The 19133-nt window shown below is 43.4% G+C and overlaps 23 non-coding genes across 23 annotated transcripts; all 23 read left to right on the forward strand.

Moving 5' to 3' along the window:
* Nucleotides 1–1444: 1444 nt before the first annotated feature.
* Nucleotides 1445–1526, forward strand: trnas-gcu (transfer RNA serine (anticodon GCU)). The gene has a single exon. It is a non-coding gene; the product is annotated as a tRNA-Ser (tRNA).
* Nucleotides 1527–2006: 480 nt separating this feature from the next.
* trnas-gcu (transfer RNA serine (anticodon GCU)) lies at nt 2007–2088 on the forward strand. Its single transcript has one exon. It is a non-coding gene; the product is annotated as a tRNA-Ser (tRNA).
* Nucleotides 2089–2568: 480 nt separating this feature from the next.
* trnas-gcu (transfer RNA serine (anticodon GCU)) lies at nt 2569–2650 on the forward strand. Its single transcript has one exon. It is a non-coding gene; the product is annotated as a tRNA-Ser (tRNA).
* Nucleotides 2651–3130: 480 nt separating this feature from the next.
* Nucleotides 3131–3212, forward strand: trnas-gcu (transfer RNA serine (anticodon GCU)). Its single transcript has one exon. It is a non-coding gene; the product is annotated as a tRNA-Ser (tRNA).
* A 480-nt stretch (nt 3213–3692) lies between these two features.
* Nucleotides 3693–3774, forward strand: trnas-gcu (transfer RNA serine (anticodon GCU)). Its single transcript has one exon. It is a non-coding gene; the product is annotated as a tRNA-Ser (tRNA).
* A 480-nt stretch (nt 3775–4254) lies between these two features.
* Nucleotides 4255–4336, forward strand: trnas-gcu (transfer RNA serine (anticodon GCU)). The gene has a single exon. It is a non-coding gene; the product is annotated as a tRNA-Ser (tRNA).
* A 479-nt stretch (nt 4337–4815) lies between these two features.
* On the forward strand, nt 4816–4897 carry trnas-gcu (transfer RNA serine (anticodon GCU)). The gene has a single exon. It is a non-coding gene; the product is annotated as a tRNA-Ser (tRNA).
* A 480-nt stretch (nt 4898–5377) lies between these two features.
* Nucleotides 5378–5459, forward strand: trnas-gcu (transfer RNA serine (anticodon GCU)). The gene has a single exon. It is a non-coding gene; the product is annotated as a tRNA-Ser (tRNA).
* A 479-nt stretch (nt 5460–5938) lies between these two features.
* trnas-gcu (transfer RNA serine (anticodon GCU)) lies at nt 5939–6020 on the forward strand. Its single transcript has one exon. It is a non-coding gene; the product is annotated as a tRNA-Ser (tRNA).
* Nucleotides 6021–7061: 1041 nt separating this feature from the next.
* trnas-gcu (transfer RNA serine (anticodon GCU)) lies at nt 7062–7143 on the forward strand. The gene has a single exon. It is a non-coding gene; the product is annotated as a tRNA-Ser (tRNA).
* Nucleotides 7144–8741: 1598 nt separating this feature from the next.
* Nucleotides 8742–8823, forward strand: trnas-gcu (transfer RNA serine (anticodon GCU)). Its single transcript has one exon. It is a non-coding gene; the product is annotated as a tRNA-Ser (tRNA).
* A 1604-nt stretch (nt 8824–10427) lies between these two features.
* Nucleotides 10428–10509, forward strand: trnas-gcu (transfer RNA serine (anticodon GCU)). Its single transcript has one exon. It is a non-coding gene; the product is annotated as a tRNA-Ser (tRNA).
* A 1041-nt stretch (nt 10510–11550) lies between these two features.
* trnas-gcu (transfer RNA serine (anticodon GCU)) lies at nt 11551–11632 on the forward strand. Its single transcript has one exon. It is a non-coding gene; the product is annotated as a tRNA-Ser (tRNA).
* Nucleotides 11633–12112: 480 nt separating this feature from the next.
* trnas-gcu (transfer RNA serine (anticodon GCU)) lies at nt 12113–12194 on the forward strand. Its single transcript has one exon. It is a non-coding gene; the product is annotated as a tRNA-Ser (tRNA).
* A 480-nt stretch (nt 12195–12674) lies between these two features.
* On the forward strand, nt 12675–12756 carry trnas-gcu (transfer RNA serine (anticodon GCU)). The gene has a single exon. It is a non-coding gene; the product is annotated as a tRNA-Ser (tRNA).
* Nucleotides 12757–13797: 1041 nt separating this feature from the next.
* On the forward strand, nt 13798–13879 carry trnas-gcu (transfer RNA serine (anticodon GCU)). The gene has a single exon. It is a non-coding gene; the product is annotated as a tRNA-Ser (tRNA).
* Nucleotides 13880–14359: 480 nt separating this feature from the next.
* trnas-gcu (transfer RNA serine (anticodon GCU)) lies at nt 14360–14441 on the forward strand. The gene has a single exon. It is a non-coding gene; the product is annotated as a tRNA-Ser (tRNA).
* Nucleotides 14442–15484: 1043 nt separating this feature from the next.
* trnas-gcu (transfer RNA serine (anticodon GCU)) lies at nt 15485–15566 on the forward strand. Its single transcript has one exon. It is a non-coding gene; the product is annotated as a tRNA-Ser (tRNA).
* A 481-nt stretch (nt 15567–16047) lies between these two features.
* On the forward strand, nt 16048–16129 carry trnas-gcu (transfer RNA serine (anticodon GCU)). Its single transcript has one exon. It is a non-coding gene; the product is annotated as a tRNA-Ser (tRNA).
* Nucleotides 16130–16609: 480 nt separating this feature from the next.
* trnas-gcu (transfer RNA serine (anticodon GCU)) lies at nt 16610–16691 on the forward strand. The gene has a single exon. It is a non-coding gene; the product is annotated as a tRNA-Ser (tRNA).
* Nucleotides 16692–17170: 479 nt separating this feature from the next.
* On the forward strand, nt 17171–17252 carry trnas-gcu (transfer RNA serine (anticodon GCU)). The gene has a single exon. It is a non-coding gene; the product is annotated as a tRNA-Ser (tRNA).
* A 480-nt stretch (nt 17253–17732) lies between these two features.
* On the forward strand, nt 17733–17814 carry trnas-gcu (transfer RNA serine (anticodon GCU)). Its single transcript has one exon. It is a non-coding gene; the product is annotated as a tRNA-Ser (tRNA).
* Nucleotides 17815–18294: 480 nt separating this feature from the next.
* Nucleotides 18295–18376, forward strand: trnas-gcu (transfer RNA serine (anticodon GCU)). The gene has a single exon. It is a non-coding gene; the product is annotated as a tRNA-Ser (tRNA).
* The last annotated feature ends 757 nt before the right edge of the window (nt 18377–19133 follow it).

Consider the following 19133-nt stretch of genomic DNA (forward strand, 5'->3'; position numbering starts at 1 on the left):
TCTTCACAAAACATTTGTTATTTCCTCTCTTACATGGCCCCACATGAATATAGAATCCCTGCGCAATCCTAGAGCGACTAATACGATTCAGGTATTGAAGAATAGCTTCACCAAGGGCAACCTCAATGGTGGGATTTGGACCGACACCTCAACACACTTAATCAAGCACTTGAGACCACTCGGCCTGACAACACGTTTGTTAAATGTCTCGATGGGATTGACACATGGCCTTGCCATTGCTCTGCCTAACTTTCATTGATTTCAATTTAGGGTTTACATACAGCAACTACAGTTTTTCAAGATCATTTGCCACTTCCAAAATACAGGATGAGGTGGCCGAGTGGTTAAGGCGATGGACTGCTAATCCATTGTGCTCTGCATGCATGGGTTCGAATCCCATCCTCATCGTCTAACAATTAAAATTCTGTGCTATGTTTTGGCACTGGAATATTTTGACTTTCACAAACACTGGTAAAATTGCTGACTGCCACAGCGAGAGCACAGGACTTGGTATCTGAGTGGTGAAGGCGATGAACTGCATGTGTGGATTATAACACCAACCTCTTCACAAAACATTTGTTATTTCCTCTCTTACATGGCCCCACATGAATATAGAATCCCTGCGCAATCCTAGAGCGACTAATACGATTCAGGTATTGAAGAATAGCTTCACCAAGGGCAACCTCAATGGTGGTATTTGAACCGACACCTCAACACACTTAATCAAGCACTTGAGACCACTCGGCCTGACAACACGTTTGTTAAATGTCTCGATGGGATCGACACATGGCCTTGCCATTGCTCTGCCTAACTTTCATTGATTTCAATTTAGGGTTTACATACAGCAACTACAGTTTTTCAAGATCATTTGCCACTTCCAAAATACAGGATGAGGTGGCCGAGTGGTTAAGGCGATGGACTGCTAATCCATTGTGCTCTGCATGCATGGGTTCGAATCCCATCGTCTAACAATTCAAATTATGTGCTTTATTTTGGCACTGGAAGATTTTGACTTTCACAAACACTGGTAAAATTGCTGACTGGCACAGCGAGAGCACAGGACTTGGTATCTGAGTGGTAAAGGCGATGAACTGCATGTGTGGATTATAACACCAACCTCTTCACAAAACATTTGTTATTTCCTCTCTTACATGGCCCCACATGAATATAGAATCCCTGCGCAATCCTAGAGCGACTAATACGATTCAGGTATTGAAGAATAGCTTCACCAAGGGCAACCTCAATGGTGGGATTTGGACCGACACCTCAACACACTTAATCAAGCACTTGAGACCACTCGGCCTGACAACACGTTTGTTAAATGTCTCGATGGGATCGACACATGGCCTTGCCATTGCTCTGCCTAACTTTCATTGATTTCAATTTAGGGTTTACATACAGCAACTACAGTTTTTCAAGATCATTTGCCACTTCCAAAATACAGGATGAGGTGGCCGAGTGGTTAAGGCGATGGACTGCTAATCCATTGTGCTCTGCATGCATGGGTTCGAATCCCATCCTCATCGTCTAACAATTCAAATTCTGTGCTTTATTTTGGCACTGGAATATTTTGACTTTCACAAACACTGGTAAAATTGCTGACTGCCACAGCGAGAGCACAGGACTTGGTATCTGAGTGGTGAAGGCGATGAACTGCATGTGTGGATTATAACACCAACCTCTTCACAAAACATTTGTTATTTCCTCTCTTACATGGCCCCACATGAATATAGAATCCCTGCGCAATCCTAGAGCGACTAATACGATTCAGGTATTGAAGAATAGCTTCACCAAGGGCAACCTCAATGGTGGGATTTGAACCGACACCTCAACACACTTAATCAAGCACTTGAGACCACTCGGCCTGACAACACGTTTGTTAAATGTCTCGATGGGATTGACACATGGCCTTGCCATTGCTCTGCCTAACTTTCATTGATTTCAATTTAGGGTTTACATACAGCAACTACAGTTTTTTAAGATCATTTGCCACTTCCAAAATACAGGATGAGGTGGCCGAGTGGTTAAGGCGATGGACTGCTAATCCATTGTGCTCTGCATGCATGGGTTCGAATCCCATCCTCATCGTCTAACAATTCAAATTCTGTGCTTTATTTTGGCACTGGAATATTTTGACTTTCACAAACACTGGTAAAATTGCTGACTGCCACAGCGAGAGCACAGGACTTGGTATCTGAGTGGTGAAGGCGATGAACTGCATGTGTGGATTATAACACCAACCTCTTCACAAAACATTTGTTATTTCCTCTCTTACATGGCCCCACATGAATATAGAATCCCTGCGCAATCCTAGAGCGACTAATACGATTCAGGTATTGAAGAATAGCTTCACCAAGGGCAACCTCAATGGTGGGATTTGGACCGACACCTCAACACACTTAATCAAGCACTTGAGACCACTCGGCCTGACAACACGTTTGTTAAATGTCTCGATGGGATTGACACATGGCCTTGCCATTGCTCTGCCTAACTTTCATTGATTTCAATTTAGGGTTTACATACAGCAACTACAGTTTTTCAAGATCATTTGCCACTTCCAAAATACAGGATGAGGTGGCCGAGTGGTTAAGGCGATGGACTGCTAATCCATTGTGCTCTGCATGCATGGGTTCGAATCCCATCCTCATCGTCTAACAATTAAAATTCTGTGCTTTATTTTGGCACTGGAATATTTTGACTTTCACAAACACTGGTAAAATTGCTGACTGCCACAGCGAGAGCACAGGACTTGGTATCTGAGTGGTGAAGGCGATGAACTGCATGTGTGGATTATAACACCAACCTCTTCACAAAACATTTGTTATTTCCTCTCTTACATGGCCCCACATGAATATAGAATCCCTGCGCAATCCTAGAGCGACTAATACGATTCAGGTATTGAAGAATAGCTTCACCAAGGGCAACCTCAATGGTGGGATTTGGACCGACACCTCAACACACTTAATCAAGCACTTGAGACCACTCGGCCTGACAACACGTTTGTTAAATGTCTCGATGGGATTGACACATGGCCTTGCCATTGCTCTGCCTAACTTTCATTGATTTCAATTTAGGGTTTACATACAGCAACTACAGTTTTTCAAGATCATTTGCCACTTCCAAAATACAGGATGAGGTGGCCGAGTGGTTAAGGCGATGGACTGCTAATCCATTGTGCTCTGCATGCATGGGTTCGAATCCCATCCTCATCGTCTAACAATTAAAATTCTGTGCTTTATTTTGGCACTGGAATATTTTGACTTTCACAAACACTGGTAAAATTGCTGACTGCCACAGCGAGAGCACAGGACTTGGTATCTGAGTGGTGAAGGCGATGAACTGCATGTGTGGATTATAACACCAACCTCTTCACAAAACATTTGTTATTTCCTCTCTTACATGGCCCCACATGAATATAGAATCCCTGCGCAATCCTAGAGCGACTAATACGATTCAGGTATTGAAGAATAGCTTCACCAAGGGCAACCTCAATGGTGGGATTTGGACCGACACCTCAACACACTTAATCAAGCACTTGAGACCACTCGGCCTGACAACACGTTTGTTAAATGTCTCGATGGGATTGACACATGGCCTTGCCATTGCTCTGCCTAACTTTCATTGATTTCAATTTAGGGTTTACATACAGCAACTACAGTTTTTCAAGATCATTTGCCACTTCCAAAATACAGGATGAGGTGGCCGAGTGGTTAAGGCGATGGACTGCTAATCCATTGTGCTCTGCATGCATGGGTTCGAATCCCATCCTCATCGTCTAACAATTCAAATTCTGTGCTTTATTTTGGCACTGGAATATTTTGACTTTCACAAACACTGGTAAAATTGCTGACTGCCACAGCGAGAGCACAGGACTTGGTATCTGAGTGGTGAAGGCGATGAACTGCATGTGTGGATTATAACACCAACCTCTTCACAAAACATTTGTTATTTCCTCTCTTACATGGCCCCACATGAATATAGAATCCCTGCGCAATCCTAGAGCGACTAATACGATTCAGGTATTGAAGAATAGCTTCACCAAGGGCAACCTCAATGGTGGGATTTGGACCGACACCTCAACACACTTAATCAAGCACTTGAGACCACTCGGCCTGACAACACGTTTGTTAAATGTCTCGATGGGATTGACACATGGCCTTGCCATTGCTCTGCCTAACTTTCATTGATTTCAATTTAGGGTTTACATACAGCAACTACAGTTTTTCAAGATCATTTGCCACTTCCAAAATACAGGATGAGGTGGCCGAGTGGTTAAGGCGATGGACTGCTAATCCATTGTGCTCTGCATGCATGGGTTCGAATCCCATCCTCATCGTCTAACAATTCAAATTCTGTGCTTTATTTTGGCACTGGAATATTTTGACTTTCACAAACACTGGTAAAATTGCTGACTGCCACAGCGAGAGCACAGGACTTGGTATCTGAGTGGTGAAGGCGATGAACTGCATGTGTGGATTATAACACCAACCTCTTCACAAAACATTTGTTATTTCCTCTCTTACATGGCCCCACATGAATATAGAATCCCTGCGCAATCCTAGAGCGACTAATACGATTCAGGTATTGAAGAATAGCTTCACCAAGGGCAACCTCAATGGTGGGATTTGGACCGACACCTCAACACACTTAATCAAGCACTTGAGACCACTCGGCCTGACAACACGTTTGTTAAATGTCTCGATGGGATTGACACATGGCCTTGCCATTGCTCTGCCTAACTTTCATTGATTTCAATTTAGGGTTTACATACAGCAACTACAGTTTTTAAGATCATTTGCCACTTCCAAAATACAGGATGAGGTGGCCGAGTGGTTAAGGCGATGGACTGCTAATCCATTGTGCTCTGCATGCATGGGTTCGAATCCCATCCTCATCGTCTAACAATTCAAATTCTGTGCTTTATTTTGGCACTGGAATATTTTGACTTTCACAAACACTGGTAAAATTGCTGACTGCCACAGCGAGAGCACAGGACTTGGTATCTGAGTGGTGAAGGCGATGAACTGCATGTGTGGATTATAACACCAACCTCTTCACAAAACATTTGTTATTTCCTCTCTTACATGGCCCCACATGAATATAGAATCCCTGCGCAATCCTAGAGCGACTAATACGATTCAGGTATTGAAGAATAGCTTCACCAAGGGCAACCTCAATGGTGGGATTTGGACCGACACCTCAACACACTTAATCAAGCACTTGAGACCACTCGGCCTGACAACACGTTTGTTAAATGTCTCGATGGGATTGACACATGGCCTTGCCATTGCTCTGCCTAACTTTCATTGATTTCAATTTAGGGTTTACATACAGCAACTACAGTTTTTCAAGATCATTTGCCACTTCCAAAATACAGGATGAGGTGGCCGAGTGGTTAAGGCGATGGACTGCTAATCCATTGTGCTCTGCATGCATGGGTTCGAATCCCATCCTCATCGTTTAACAATTAAAATTCTGTGCTTTATTTTGGCACTGGAATATTTTGACTTTCACAAACACTGGTAAAATTGCTGACTGCCACAGCGAGAGCACAGGACTTGGTATCTGAGTGGTAAAGGCGATGAACTGCATGTGTGGATTATAACACCAACCTCTTCACAAAACATTTGTTATTTCCTCTCTTACATGGCCCCACATGAATATAGAATCCCTGCGCAATCCTAGAGCGACTAGTACGATTCAGGTATTGAAGAATAGCTTCACCAAGGGCAACCTCAATGGTGGGATTTGGACCGACACCTCAACACACTTAATCAAGCACTTGAGACCACTCGGCCTGACAACACGTTTGTTAAATGTCTCGATGGGTTTGACACATGGCCTTGCCATTGCTCTGCCTAACTTTCATTGATTTCAATTTAGGGTTTACATACAGCAACTACAGTTTTTCAAGATCATTTGCCACTTCAAAATACAGGATGAGGTGGCCGAGTGGTTAAGGCGATGGACTGCTAATCCATTGTGCTCTGCATGCATGGGTTCGAATCCCATCCTCATCGTCTAACAATTCAAATTCTGTGCTTTATTTTGGCACTGGAATATTTTGACTTTCACAAACACTGGTAAAATTGCTGACTGCCACAGCGAGAGCACAGGACTTGGTATCTGAGTGGTGAAGGCGATGAACTGCATGTGTGGATTATAACACCAACCTCTTCACAAAACATTTGTTATTTCCTCTCTTACATGGCCCCACATGAATATAGAATCCCTGCGCAATCCTAGAGCGACTAATACGATTCAGGTATTGAAGAATAGCTTCACCAAGGGCAACCTCAATGGTGGGATTTGGACCGACACCTCAACACACTTAATCAAGCACTTGAGACCACTCGGCCTGACAACACGTTTGTTAAATGTCTCGATGGGATTGACACATGGCCTTGCCATTGCTCTGCCTAACTTTCATTGATTTCAATTTAGGGTTTACATACAGCAACTACAGTTTTTCAAGATCATTTGCCACTTCCAAAATACAGGATGAGGTGGCCGAGTGGTTAAGGCGATGGACTGCTAATCCATTGTGCTCTGCATGCATGGGTTAGAATCCCATCCTCATCGTTAACAATTAAAATTCTGTGCTTTGTTTTGGCACTGGAATATTTTGACTTTCACAAACACTGGTAAAATTGCTGACTGCCACAGCGAGAGCACAGGACTTGGTATCTGAGTGGTGAAGGCGATGAACTGCATGTGTGGATTATAACACCAACCTCTTCACAAAACATTTGTTATTTCCTCTCTTACATGGCCCCACATGAATATAGAATCCCTGCGCAATCCTAGAGCGACTAATACGATTCAGGTATTGAAGAATAGCTTCACCAAGGGCAACCTCAATGGTGGGATTTGGACCGACACCTCAACACACTTAATCAAGCACTTGAGACCACTCGGCCTGACAACACGTTTGTTAAATGTCTCGATGGGATTGACACATGGCCTTGCCATTGCTCTGCCTAACTTTCATTGATTTCAATTTAGGGTTTACATACAGCAACTACAGTTTTTCAAGATCATTTGCCACTTCCAAAATACAGGATGAGGTGGCCGAGTGGTTAAGGCGATGGACTGCTAATCCATTGTGCTCTGCATGCATGGGTTCGAATCCCATCCTCATCGTCTAACAATTCAAATTCTGTGCTTTATTTTGGCACTGGAATATTTTGACTTTCACAAACACTGGTAAAATTGCTGACTGCCACAGCGAGAGCACAGGACTTGGTATCTGAGTGGTGAAGGCGATGAACTGCATGTGTGGATTATAACACCAACCTCTTCACAAAACATTTGTTATTTCCTCTCTTACATGGCCCCACATGAATATAGAATCCCTGCGCAATCCTAGAGCGACTAATACGATTCAGGTATTGAAGAATAGCTTCACCAAGGGCAACCTCAATGGTGGGATTTGGACCGACACCTCAACACACTTAATCAAGCACTTGAGACCACTCGGCCTGACAACACGTTTGTTAAATGTCTCGATGGGATCGACACATGGCCTTGCCATTGCTCTGCCTAACTTTCATTGATTTCAATTTAGGGTTTACATACAGCAACTACAGTTTTTCAAGATCATTTGCCACTTCCAAAATACAGGATGAGGTGGCCGAGTGGTTAAGGCGATGGACTGCTAATCCATTGTGCTCTGCATGCATGGGTTTGAATCCCATCCTCATCGTGTAACAATTCAAATTCTGTGCTTTATTTTGGCACTGGAATATTTTGACTTTCACAAACACTGGTAAAATTGCTGACTGCCACAGCGAGAGCACAGGACTTGGTATCTGAGTGGTGAAGGCGATGAACTGCATGTGTGGATTATAACACCAACCTCTTCACAAAACATTTGTTATTTCCTCTCTTACATGGCCCCACATGAATATAGAATCCCTGCGCAATCCTAGAGCGACTAATACGATTCAGGTATTGAAGAATAGCTTCACCAAGGGCAACCTCAATGGTGGGATTTGAACCGACACCTCAACACACTTAATCAAGCACTTGAGACCACTCGGCCTGACAACACGTTTGTTAAATGTCTCGATGGGATTGACACATGGCCTTGCCATTGCTCTGCCTAACTTTCATTGATTTCAATTTAGGGTTTACATACAGCAACTACAGTTTTTCAAGATCATTTGCCACTTCCAAAATACAGGATGAGGTGGCCGAGTGGTTAAGGCGATGGACTGCTAATCCATTGTGCTCTGCATGCATGGGTTCGAATCCCATTGTCTAGCAATTAAAATTCTGTGCTATGTTTTGTCACTGGAATATTTTGACTTTCACAAACTCTGGTAAAATTGCTGACTGCCACAGCGAGAGCACAGGACTTGGTATCTGAGTGGTGAAGGCGATGAACTGCATGTGTGGATTATAACACCAACCTCTTCACAAAACATTTGTTATTTCCTCTCTTACATGGCCCCACATGAATATAGAATCCCTGCGCAATCCTAGAGCGACTAATACGATTCAGGTATTGAAGAATAGCTTCACCAAGGGCAACCTCAATGGTGGGATTTGGACCGACACCTCAACACACTTAATCAAGCACTTGAGACCACTCGGCCTGACAACACGTTTGTTAAATGTCTCGATGGGATTGACACATGGCCTTGCCATTGCTCTGCCTAACTTTCATTGATTTCAATTTAGGGTTTACATACAGCAACTACAGTTTTTCAAGATCATTTGCCACTTCCAAAATACAGGATGAGGTGGCCGAGTGGTTAAGGCGATGGACTGCTAATCCATTGTGCTCTGCATGCATGGGTTCGAATCCCATCCTCATCGTCTAACAATTAAAATTCTGTGCTATATTTTGGCACTGGAATATTTTGACTTTCACAAACACTGGTAAAATTGCTGACTGCCACAGCGAGAGCACAGGACTTGGTATCTGAGTGGTGAAGGCGATGAACTGCATGTGTGGATTATAACACCAACCTCTTCACAAAACATTTGTTATTTCCTCTCTTACATGGCCCCACATGAATATAGAATCCCTGCGCAATCCTAGAGCGACTAATACGATTCAGGTATTGAAGAATAGCTTCACCAAGGGCAACCTCAATGGTGGGATTTGGACCGACACCTCAACACACTTAATCAAGCACTTGAGACCACTCGGCCTGACAACACGTTTGTTAAATGTCTCGATGGGATCGACACATGGCCTTGCCATTGCTCTGCCTAACTTTCATTGATTTCAATTTAGGGTTTACATACAGCAACTACAGTTTTTCAAGATCATTTGCCACTTCCAAAATACAGGATGAGGTGGCCGAGTTGTTAAGGCGATGGACTGCTAATCCATTGTGCTCTGCATGCATGGGTTCGAATCCCATCCTCATCGTGTAACAATTCAAATCTGTGCTTTATTTTGGCACTGGAATATTTTGACTTTCACAAACACTGGTAAAATTGCTGACTGCCACAGCGAGAGCACAGGACTTGGTATCTGAGTGGTGAAGGCGATGAACTGCATGTGTGGATTATAACACCAACCTCTTCACAAAACATTTGTTATTTCCTCTCTTACATGGCCCCACATGAATATAGAATCCCTGCGCAATCCTAGAGCGACTAATACGATTCAGGTATTGAAGAATAGCTTCACCAAGGGCAACCTCAATGGTGGGATTTGGACCGACACCTCAACACACTTAATCAAGCACTTGAGACCACTCGGCCTGACAACACGTTTGTTAAATGTCTCGATGGGATTGACACATGGCCTTGCCATTGCTCTGCCTAACTTTCATTGATTTCAATTTAGGGTTTACATACAGCAACTACAGTTTTTCAAGATCATTTGCCACTTCCAAAATACAGGATGAGGTGGCCGAGTGGTTAAGGCGATGGACTGCTAATCCATTGTGCTCTGCATGCATGGGTTAGAATCCCATCCTCATCGTCTAACAATTCAAATTCTGTGCTTTATTTTGGCACTGGAATATTTTGACTTTCACAAACACTGGTAAAATTGCTGACTGCCACAGCGAGAGCACAGGACTTGGTATCTGAGTGGTGAAGGCGATGAACTGCATGTGTGGATTATAACACCAACCTCTTCACAAAACATTTGTTATTTCCTCTCTTACATGGCCCCACATGAATATAGAATCCCTGCGCAATCCTAGAGCGACTAATACGATTCAGGTATTGAAGAATAGCTTCACCAAGGGCAACCTCAATGGTGGGATTTGGACCGACACCTCAACACACTTAATCAAGCACTTGAGACCACTCGGCCTGACAACACGTTTGTTAAATGTCTCGATGGGATTGACACATGGCCTTGCCATTGCTCTGCCTAACTTTCATTGATTTCAATTTAGGGTTTACATACAGCAACTACAGTTTTTTAAAGATCATTTGCCACTTCCAAAATACAGGATGAGGTGGCCGAGTGGTTAAGGCGATGGACTGCTAATCCATTGTGCTCTGCATGCATGGGTTCGAATCCCATCCTCATCGTCTAACAATTCAAATTCTGTGCTTTATTTTGGCACTGGAATATTTTGACTTTCACAAACACTGGTAAAATTGCTGACTGCCACAGCGAGAGCACAGGACTTGGTATCTGAGTGGTGAAGGCGATGAACTGCATGTGTGGATTATAACACCAACCTCTTCACAAAACATTTGTTATTTCCTCTCTTACATGGCCCCACATGAATATAGAATCCCTGCGCAATCCTAGAGCGACTAATACGATTCAGGTATTGAAGAATAGCTTCACCAAGGGCAACCTCAATGGTGGATTTGAACCGACACCTCAACACACTTAATCAAGCACTTGAGACCACTCGGCCTGACAACACGTTTGTTAAATGTCTCGATGGGATTGACACATGGCCTTGCCATTGCTCTGCCTAACTTTCATTGATTTCAATTTAGGGTTTACATACAGCAACTACAGTTTTTCAAGATTATTTGCCACTTCCAAAATAGAGGATGAGGTGGCCGAGTGGTTAAGGCGATGGACTGCTAATCCATTGTGCTCTGCATGCATGGGTTAGAATCCCATCCTCATCGTGTAACTATTAAAATTCTGTGGTTTATTTTGGCACTGGAAGATTTTGACTTTCACAAACACTGGTAAAATTGCTGACTGCCACAGCGAGAGCACAGGACTTGGTATCTGAGTGGTGAAGGCGATGAACTGCATGTGTGGATTATAACACCAACCTCTTCACAAAACATTTGTTATTTCCTCTCTTACATGGCCCCACATGAATATAGAATCCCTGCGCAATCCTAGAGCGACTAATACGATTCAGGTATTGAAGAATAGCTTCACCAAGGGCAACCTCAATGGTGGGATTTGGACCGACACCTCAACACACTTAATCAAGCACTTGAGACCACTCGGCCTGACAACACGTTTGTTAAATGTCTCGATGGGATTGACACATGGCCTTGCCATTGCTCTGCCTAACTTTCATTGATTTCAATTTAGGGTTTACATACAGCAACTACAGTTTTTCAAGATCATTTGCCACTTCCAAAATACAGGATGAGGTGGCCGAGTGGTTAAGGCGATGGACTGCTAATCCATTGTGCTCTGCATGCATGGGTTCGAATCCCATCCTCATCGTCTAACAATTCAAATTCTGTGCTTTATTTTGGCACTGGAATATTTTGACTTTCACAAACACTGGTAAAATTGCTGACTGCCACAGCGAGAGCACAGGACTTGGTATCTGAGTGGTGAAGGCGATGAACTGCATGTGTGGATTATAACACCAACCTCTTCACAAAACATTTGTTATTTCCTCTCTTACATGGCCCCACATGAATATAGAATCCCTGCGCAATCCTAGAGCGACTAATACGATTCAGGTATTGAAGAATAGCTTCACCAAGGGCAACCTCAATGGTGGGATTTGGACCGACACCTCAACACACTTAATCAAGCACTTGAGACCACTCGGCCTGACAACACGTTTGTTAAATGTCTCGATGGGATCGACACATGGCCTTGCCATTGCTCTGCCTAACTTTCATTGATTTCAATTTAGGGTTTACATACAGCAACTACAGTTTTTCAAGATCATTTGCCACTTCCAAAATACAGGATGAGGTGGCCGAGTGGTTAAGGCGATGGACTGCTAATCCATTGTGCTCTGCATGCATGGGTTCGAATCCCATCCTCATCGTCTAACAATTCAAATTCTGTGCTTTATTTTGGCACTGGAATATTTTGACTTTCACAAACACTGGTAAAATTGCTGACTGCCACAGCGAGAGCACAGGACTTGGTATCTGAGTGGTGAAGGCGATGAACTGCATGTGTGGATTATAACACCAACCTCTTCACAAAACATTTGTTATTTCCTCTCTTACATGGCCCCACATGAATATAGAATCCCTGCGCAATCCTAGAGCGACTAATACGATTCAGGTATTGAAGAATAGCTTCACCAAGGGCAACCTCAATGGTGGGATTTGGACCGACACCTCAACACACTTAATCAAGCACTTGAGACCACTCGGCCTGACAACACGTTTGTTAAATGTCTCGATGGGATTGACACATGGCCTTGCCATTGCTCTGCCTAACTTTCATTGATTTCAATTTAGGGTTTACATACAGCAACTACAGTTTTTCAAGATCATTTGCCACTTCCAAAATACAGGATGAGGTGGCCGAGTGGTTAAGGCGATGGACTGCTAATCCATTGTGCTCTGCATGCATGGGTTCGAATCCCATCCTCATCGTCTAACAATTCAAATTCTGTGCTTTATTTTGGCACTGGAATATTTTGACTTTCACAAACACTGGTAAAATTGCTGACTGCCACAGCGAGAGCACAGGACTTGGTATCTGAGTGGTGAAGGCGATGAACTGCATGTGTGGATTATAACACCAACCTCTTCACAAAACATTTGTTATTTCCTCTCTTACATGGCCCCACATGAATATAGAATCCCTGCGCAATCCTAGAGCGACTAATACGATTCAGGTATTGAAGAATAGCTTCACCAAGGGCAACCTCAATGGTGGATTTGAACCGACACCTCAACACACTTAATCAAGCACTTGAGACCACTCGGCCTGACAACACGTTTGTTAAATGTCTCGATGGGATTGACACATGGCCTTGCCATTGCTCTGCCTAACTTTCATTGATTTCAATTTAGGGTTTACATACAGCAACTACAGTTTTTTAAGATCATTTGCCACTTCCAAAATACAGGATGAGGTGGCCGAGTGGTTAAGGCGATGGACTGCTAATCCATTGTGCTCTGCATGCATGGGTTAGAATCCCATCCTCATTGTTTAACAATTAAAATTCTGTGCTTTATTTTGGCACTGGAAGATTTTGACTTTCACAAACACTGGTAAAATTGCTGACTGCCACAGCGAGAGCACAGGACTTGGTATCTGAGTGGTGAAGGCGATGAACTGCATGTGTGGATTATAACACCAACCTCTTCACAAAACATTTGTTATTTCCTCTCTTACATGGCCCCACATGAATATAGAATCCCTGCGCAATCCTAGAGCGACTAATACGATTCAGGTATTGAAGAATAGCTTCACCAAGGGCAACCTCAATGGTGGGATTTGGACCGACACCTCAACACACTTAATCAAGCACTTGAGACCACTCGGCCTGACAACACGTTTGTTAAATGTCTCGATGGGATTGACACATGGCCTTGCCATTGCTCTGCCTAACTTTCATTGATTTCAATTTAGGGTTTACATACAGCAACTACAGTTTTTCAAGATCATTTGCCACTTCCAAAATACAGGATGAGGTGGCCGAGTGGTTAAGGCGATGGACTGCTAATCCATTGTGCTCTGCATGCATGGGTTCGAATCCCATCCTCATCGTCTAACAATTCAAATTCTGTGCTTTATTTTGGCACTGGAATATTTTGACTTTCACAAACACTGGTAAAATTGCTGACTGCCACAGCGAGAGCACAGGACTTGGTATCTGAGTGGTGAAGGCGATGAACTGCATGTGTGGATTATAACACCAACCTCTTCACAAAACATTTGTTATTTCCTCTCTTACATGGCCCCACATGAATATAGAATCCCTGCGCAATCCTAGAGCGACTAATACGATTCAGGTATTGAAGAATAGCTTCACCAAGGGCAACCTCAATGGTGGGATTTGGACCGACACCTCAACACACTTAATCAAGCACTTGAGACCACTCGGCCTGACAACACGTTTGTTAAATGTCTCGATGGGATTGACACATGGCCTTGCCATTGCTCTGCCTAACTTTCATTGATTTCAATTTAGGGTTTACATACAGCAACTACAGTTTTTCAAGATCATTTGCCACTTCCAAAATACAGGATGAGGTGGCCGAGTGGTTAAGGCGATGGACTGCTAATCCATTGTGCTCTGCATGCATGGGTTCGAATCCCATCCTCATCGTCTAACAATTCAAATTCTGTGCTTTATTTTGGCACTGGAATATTTTGACTTTCACAAACACTGGTAAAATTGCTGACTGCCACAGCGAGAGCACAGGACTTGGTATCTGAGTGGTGAAGGCGATGAACTGCATGTGTGGATTATAACACCAACCTCTTCACAAAACATTTGTTATTTCCTCTCTTACATGGCCCCACATGAATATAGAATCCCTGCGCAATCCTAGAGCGACTAATACGATTCAGGTATTGAAGAATAGCTTCACCAAGGGCAACCTCAATGGTGGGATTTGGAACCGACACCTCAACACACTTAATCAAGCACTTGAGACCACTCGGCCTGACAACACGTTTGTTAAATGTCTCGATGGGATTGACACATGGCCTTGCCATTGCTCTGCCTAACTTTCATTGATTTCAATTTAGGGTTTACATACAGCAACTACAGTTTTTCAAGATCATTTGCCACTTCCAAAATACAGGATGAGGTGGCCGAGTGGTTAAGGTGATGGACTGCTAATCCATTGTGCTCTGCATGCATGGGTTTGAATCCCAGCCTCATCGTGTAACAATTCAAATTCTGTGCTTTATTTTGGCACTGGAAGATTTTGACTTTAACAAACACTGGTAAAATTGCTGACTGCCACAGTGAGAGCACAGGACTTGGTATCTGAGTGGTGAAGGCGATGAACTGCATGTGTGGATTATAACACCAACCTCTTCACAAAACATTTGTTATTTCCTCTCTTACATGGCCCCACATGAATATAGAATCCCTGCGCAATCCTAGAGCGACTAATACGATTCAGGTATTGAAGAATAGCTTCACCAAGGGCAACCTCAATGGTGGGATTTGGACCGACACCTCAACACACTTAATCAAGCACTTGAGACCACTCGGCCTGACAACACGTTTGTTAAATGTCTCGATGGGTTTGACACATGGCCTTGCCATTGCTCTGCCTAACTTTCATTGATTTCAATTTAGGGTTTACATACAGCAACTACAGTTTTTCAAGATCATTTGCCACTTCCAAAATACAGGATGAGGTGGCCGAGTGGTTAAGGCGATGGACTGCTAATCCATTGTGCTCTGCATGCATGGGTTCGAATCCCATCCTCATCGTCTAACAATTCAAATTCTGTGCTTTATTTTGGCACTGGAATATTTTGACTTTCACAAACACTGGTAAAATTGCTGACTGCCACAGCGAGAGCACAGGACTTGGTATCTGAGTGGTGAAGGCGATGAACTGCATGTGTGGATTATAACACCAACCTCTTCACAAAACATTTGTTATTTCCTCTCTTACATGGCCCCACATGAATATAGAATCCCTGCGCAATCCTAGAGCGACTAATACGATTCAGGTATTGAAGAATAGCTTCACCAAGGGCAACCTCAATGGTGGGATTTGGACCGACACCTCAACACACTTAATCAAGCACTTGAGACCACTCCTGCCTGACAACACGTTTGTTAAATGTCTCGATGGGATTGACACATGGCCTTGCCATTGCTCTGCCTAACTTTCATTGATTTCAATTTAGGGTTTACATACAGCAACTACAGTTTTTCAAGATCATTTGCCACTTCCAAAATACAGGATGAGGTGGCCGAGTGGTTAAGGCGATGGACTGCTAATCCATTGTGCTCTGCATGCATGGGTTCGAATCCCATCCTCATCGTCTAACAATTAAAATTCTGTGCTTTATTTTGGCACTGGAATATTTTGACTTTCACAAACACTGGTAAAATTGCTGACTGCCACAGCGAGAGCACAGGACTTGGTATCTGAGTGGTGAAGGCGATGAACTGCATGTGTGGATTATAACACCAACCTCTTCACAAAACATTTGTTATTTCCTCTCTTACATGGCCCCACATGAATATAGAATCCCTGCGCAATCCTAGAGCGACTAATACGATTCAGGTATTGAAGAATAGCTTCACCAAGGGCAACCTCAATGGTGGGATTTGGACCGACACCTCAACACACTTAATCAAGCACTTGAGACCACTCGGCCTGACAACACGTTTGTTAAATGTCTCGATGGGATTGACACATGGCCTTGCCATTGCTCTGCCTAACTTTCATTGATTTCAATTTAGGGTTTACATACAGCAACTACAGTTTTTCAAGATCATTTGCCACTTCCAAAATACAGGATGAGGTGGCCGAGTGGTTAAGGCGATGGACTGCTAATCCATTGTGCTCTGCATGCATGGGTTCGAATCCCATCCTCATCGTCTAACAATTAAAATTCTGTGCTTTATTTTGGCACTGGAATATTTTGACTTTCACAAACACTGGTAAAATTGCTGACTGCCACAGCGAGAGCACAGGACTTGGTATCTGAGTGGTGAAGGCGATGAACTGCATGTGTGGATTATAACACCAACCTCTTCACAAAACATTTGTTATTTCCTCTCTTACATGGCCCCACATGAATATAGAATCCTGCGCAATCCTAGAGCGACTAATACGATTCAGGTATTGAAGAATAGCTTCACCAAGGGCAACCTCAATGGTGGGATTTGGACCGACACCTCAACACACTTAATCAAGCACTTGAGACCACTCGGCCTGACAACACGTTTGTTAAATGTCTCGATGGGTTTGACACATGGCCTTGCCATTGCTCTGCCTAACTTTCATTGATTTCAATTTAGGGTTTACATACAGCAACTACAGTTTTTCAAGATCATTTGCCACTTCCAAAATACAGGATGAGGTGGCCGAGTGGTTAAGGCGATGGACTGCTAATCCATTGTGCTCTGCATGCATGGGTTCGAATCCCATCCTCATCGTCTAACAATTCAAATTCTGTGCTTTATTTTGGCACTGGAATATTTTGACTTTCACAAACACTGGTAAAATTGCTGACTGCCACAGCGAGAGCACAGGACTTGGTATCTGAGTGGTGAAGGCGATGAACTGCATGTGTGGATTATAACACCAACCTCTTCACAAAACATTTGTTATTTCCTCTCTTACATGGCCCCACATGAATATAGAATCCCTGCGCAATCCTAGAGCGACTAATACGATTCAGGTATTGAAGAATAGCTTCACCAAGGGCAACCTCAATGGTGGGATTTGGACCGACACCTCAACACACTTAATCAAGCACTTGAGACCACTCGGCCTGACAACACGTTTGTTAAATGTCTCGATGGGATTGACACATGGCCTTGCCATTGCTCTGCCTAACTTTCATTGATTTCAATTTAGGGTTTACATACAGCAACTACAGTTTTTCAAGATCATTTGCCACTTCCAAAATACAGGATGAGGTGGCCGAGTGGTTAAGGCGATGGACTGCTAATCCATTGTGCTCTGCATGCATGGGTTCGAATCCCATCCTCATCGTCTAACAATTAAAATTCTGTGCTTTATTTTGGCACTGGAATATTTTGACTTTCACAAACACTGGTAAAATTGCTGACTGCCACAGCGAGAGCACAGGACTTGGTATCTGAGTGGTGAAGGCGATGAACTGCATGTGTGGATTATAACACCAACCTCTTCACAAAACATTTGTTATTTCCTCTCTTACATGGCCCCACATGAATATAGAATCCCTGCGCAATCCTAGAGCGACTAATACGATTCAGGTATTGAAGAATAGCTTCACCAAGGGCAACCTCAATGGTGGGATTTGGACCGACACCTCAACACACTTAATCAAGCACTTGAGACCACTCGGCCTGACAACACGTTTGTTAAATGTCTCGATGGGATTGACACATGGCCTTGCCATTGCTCTGCCTAACTTTCATTGATTTCAATTTAGGGTTTACATACAGCAACTACAGTTTTTCAAGATCATTTGCCACTTCCAAAATACAGGATGAGGTGGCCGAGTGGTTAAGGCGATGGACTGCTAATCCATTGTGCTCTGCATGCATGGGTTCGAATCCCATCCTCATCGTTTAACAATTAAAATTCTGTGCTATGTTTTGGCACTGGAATATTTTGACTTTCACAAACACTGGTAAAATTGCTGACTGCCACAGCGAGAGCACAGGACTTGGTATCTGAGTGGTGAAGGCGATGAACTGCATGTGTGGATTATAACACCAACCTCTTCACAAAACATTTGTTATTTCCTCTCTTACATGGCCCCACATGAATATAGAATCCCTGCGCAATCCTAGAGCGACTAATACGATTCAGGTATTGAAGAATAGCTTCACCAAGGGCAACCTCAATGGTGGGATTTGGACCGACACCTCAACACACTTAATCAAGCACTTGAGACCACTCGGCCTGACAACACGTTTGTTAAATGTCTCGATGGGATTGACACATGGCCTTGCCATTGCTCTGCCTAACTTTCATTGATTTCAATTTAGGGTTTACATACAGCAACTACAGTTTTTCAAGATCATTTGCCACTTCCAAAATACAGGATGAGGTGGCCGAGTGGTTAAGGCGATGGACTGCTAATCCATTGTGCTCTGCATGCATGCATGGGTTCGAATCCCATCCTCATCGTCTAACAATTAAAATTCTGTGCTTTATTTTGGCACTGGAATATTTTGACTTTCACAAACACTGGTAAAATTGCTGACTGCCACAGCGAGAGCACAGGACTTGGTATCTGAGTGGTGAAGGCGATGAACTGCATGTGTGGATTATAACACCAACCTCTTCACAAAACATTTGTTATTTCCTCTCTTACATGG

Source organism: Oncorhynchus nerka, linkage group LG23 (assembly GCF_034236695.1).
Source record: "Oncorhynchus nerka isolate Pitt River linkage group LG23, Oner_Uvic_2.0, whole genome shotgun sequence".
In the NCBI taxonomy this organism is placed as follows: domain Eukaryota; kingdom Metazoa; phylum Chordata; class Actinopteri; order Salmoniformes; family Salmonidae; genus Oncorhynchus; species Oncorhynchus nerka.